The 3307-nt window shown below is 33.9% G+C and overlaps 1 protein-coding gene across 1 annotated transcript in view; it reads right to left on the bottom strand.

Moving 5' to 3' along the window:
- LOC109580887 (uncharacterized) overlaps positions 1-3307 on the bottom strand; it is a 13817-nt gene that overhangs the window by 8583 nt on the left and 1927 nt on the right. The gene's annotated exons all lie outside the window — the stretch shown is intronic.

Raw genomic sequence — 3307 nt, 5'->3', positions numbered from 1 at the left:
TGTTCTTGTATTGAGAGGCAGCTCCAAGGTTACCTAGTTTCTCGTAGACCTTAGCATTCTCTGAGCAAATGTCTTTCTGTTCTTCAAATTGTTTCTCTATCAAATCAAATGTGTTCTCATCTCCTTCTTTGGCTTTCTCCAAGTGAGAGAGTACACCTTTACTGGCTGTTGCTTTACTTGGATCAGAATAAGGAGAGGGAGGAGCTTACACATGTACACATACAATAATGTAAATGAAAGGGCATAATCATAAAATAACACGAAATGGTGTAAATTAATATACCGTAGGGCGCCTTTTTCTTCAAGGGATATAGATTTCAAGAATTTTTATTTTGCGGATTTAATTTTCACAAATTTATGCTGTCTGCCATCTTGTACCATATCAATTTGATTTTTGTAGAAGCAATTTTTGCAAATGTTTAAAAAATCGCAAAATCTTTAAAATTTACAGCCCTCAAAAAAAAGCGCCCTACGGTATTGGCTTTTTACAAGTATACAATATACAATTTGCATGTACATATACCATATAGCATAAAAGTACAAGTTATTTACATGTAAAAAATAATAATTAAATTAAATAGTAGAACATGGAGTCATTGGATGAGCATTAATTAGAATATCACATAGATCTATAGATCTACATCTACCTGTCTTTAGTTAGTCAGGTGTGCCAGTCCATCCTGAAGCTATAAACTTAAATTGTATTCAGTCTAGTCACTCTCATATAAAAAACAGCTCAAAACATACTTAACATAGCCAGCTCATCTATCGACTAGCCCCCAGCCCCACCCAAATCCCAGCCCTGCAGGAGTTCAGCTCTAGATCTAGCTGACTAGCTCTTTCACCATCTCGCAAAGACTTGTATTCTTGATGTAACTGGAGATGTAACTTTACTAGTTTCTCCTTTAGCTTCAGCAGAAGCACTCCACCTCTCATTGACTGTAGCAATGCAATTGTACGTGTACAATACTAGATCTACTGTACATAAAAATCTATGCTGTGTATCAAATTTTAGCTGATTCCTATCAAAACTGGATTTTTTTGGGAATTACATTTGCTAATGCATATGCATGTACATATTTTGTGTGGAAAGCTTGAGCCAATTCCGACTAAAATTTTTGATTACTTTTTAAAAGTAGCAGTTTTTTGGAAAAAGCAAAAGTTCCAATTTTTGGAAAAAACTACAAGCTTATAGCCCATAGTTTTTTCCAAAAAATGACTCTGAAATCACCCCAAATTTTTATCATATTTTCTGATACATATTGATGTCCTTATGCTATGTAGAAAGTTTGAGCCGATTCCAACTTCAATTTTTTGAGTTATGGCCATTTTTTAAAATGGGCTAATTTTTAAAAAAATCCCTGTACTATAGCCTATGGTTTTTTCTGAAAAACGGCTCCGAAATCACACCAAATTTTTATTACATTTTCTGATAAATATTAATGTCCTTATGCTATGTAGAAAGTTTGAGTCGATTCCGACTTCAATTTTTCGAGTTATGGCCATTTTTTAAATTAGCAAATTTTTGAAAAAATTAATTCCTGTACTATAGCCCATGGTTTTTTTCTAAAAAAATGGCTATAAAATCACACCAGATTTTTATTACATTTTCTGATACATATTAATGTCCTTATGCTATGTAGAAAGTTTGAGTCGATTCTGACTTCAATTTTTCGAGTTATGGCCATTTTTTAAATTAGCAAATTTTTGGAAAAAAGCAAAGGCTATAGCCCATGGTTTTTCCAAAAAATGGCTCCGAAATCACTCCCAATTTTTATTACATTTTCTGATACATATTGATGTCCTTATGCTATGTAGAAAGTTTGAGCCGATTCCAGCTTCAATTTTTCGAGTTATGGCCATTTTTTTAATTAGCAAATTTTTGAAAAATATCTAAGGCTATAGCCCATGGTTTTTTCCAAAAAATGGCTCCAAAATTACTCCCAATTTTTATTACATTTTCTGATACATATTGATGTCCTTATGCTATGTTCCTCGGAGTCATAGTCAATGCTATATTATTAAAAATTACTGTAATGTACTGTAATTCATTACGCTGTCTTTCTTTCTCTCATATATTATTCCTCCTTATCTTTTTTCTGTATCTCTCCTTATTCATTAGACAGATCCAGAGAATACTGATTATGCTGCTGAAGCTGGTGCTTATAGAACTTTTCAAGCAGAGGCCATTGCTGTGAGAGAGATTGAGCGCAAGCAACAAGAGAAAGAAGAAGAGGAGGCCAACAACCCAATGCTGGTATAATAGTTTAATCACAATAATTAGTGTTTAAACTAGAGTAGTAATTCTGATCTTTGTATTGTAGTTTTCTTTTTTAGTTTTCTTTATTCTTCAAAATAATTAATACCTTAATTTCTTTAATTGTTTGTTTAATTTTATCTCAAACTTTTCTTTCTCCCTCTCCCTCTCTCTTCTTCATTAGGCATTAGAAAACAGGACCAAAGAGTCAAGGAGAGAGATGGACATTCTTGACGTGCTTGAAGAGATAAAGGACATAAACGCTCAACAGGAAGGAGTCTCATTTGAACAACTAATGGAGAAACACCTCGAGAAAGAGAGGGAAGAGTCACAAGAAGAGGAACAGATTGTTGATGCACTTGCAAAGTAAACCATTAACAAACAACCTCACCTGTGAACAATATGCACACACACACACATAGCCCATTTTTATGGAGAGTGTACATGAAGAATGGTCCTTAGGTTCACTAATAATAGTAGACTTGAATGGAGTATGAATGGTCTCATTGCGTGTATACACATGATAAGCTAATCCTAGTCTTACCTTTCACTGGCTGTACATAGTAACACACAGACTGACACACATGTACTTCCTTTCATTGGGAGAGTGTTGTGAGAGTGTCTTACAGGGACAGATCTGTTCTATGAATTAGTGACTAGACAGCATCTTTAGTGTATTACTTCATCCCTTCAGTCACTAAGCACACTATACAGGCCCAGTATTACTGTATAGTATAGTAAACTGGTGAATGTTATATTAGTAGCATATATCAATCTGTATGATAGTGCTTATATTATCAGGGATGATGATTGGTACTTACTACTTGTATGTTAATGAGATACTTGTCCTATTGTATATTGCTGTTATTGTGTATAGTCCCATTACTGATGAGTGTATTATTATAATTGAGTTAGCTGGTATATTATTAGGGCAGTGTTTCAAGCAGAGAGTAAGAAGATAAAGAGAATTGAAGAAGATAATGTCACTCAAGAATACATGATCCCAAGCAAGAAGTCACGTCATGAAGACTCATCATCATCAGTATCATC

This window comes from Amphimedon queenslandica, unplaced genomic scaffold (genome assembly GCF_000090795.2).
Source record: "Amphimedon queenslandica unplaced genomic scaffold, v1.1 AMPQUscaffold_13472, whole genome shotgun sequence".
NCBI classification, from domain to species: domain Eukaryota; kingdom Metazoa; phylum Porifera; class Demospongiae; order Haplosclerida; family Niphatidae; genus Amphimedon; species Amphimedon queenslandica.
This window is presented reverse-complemented; position numbering and strand designations above follow the sequence as displayed.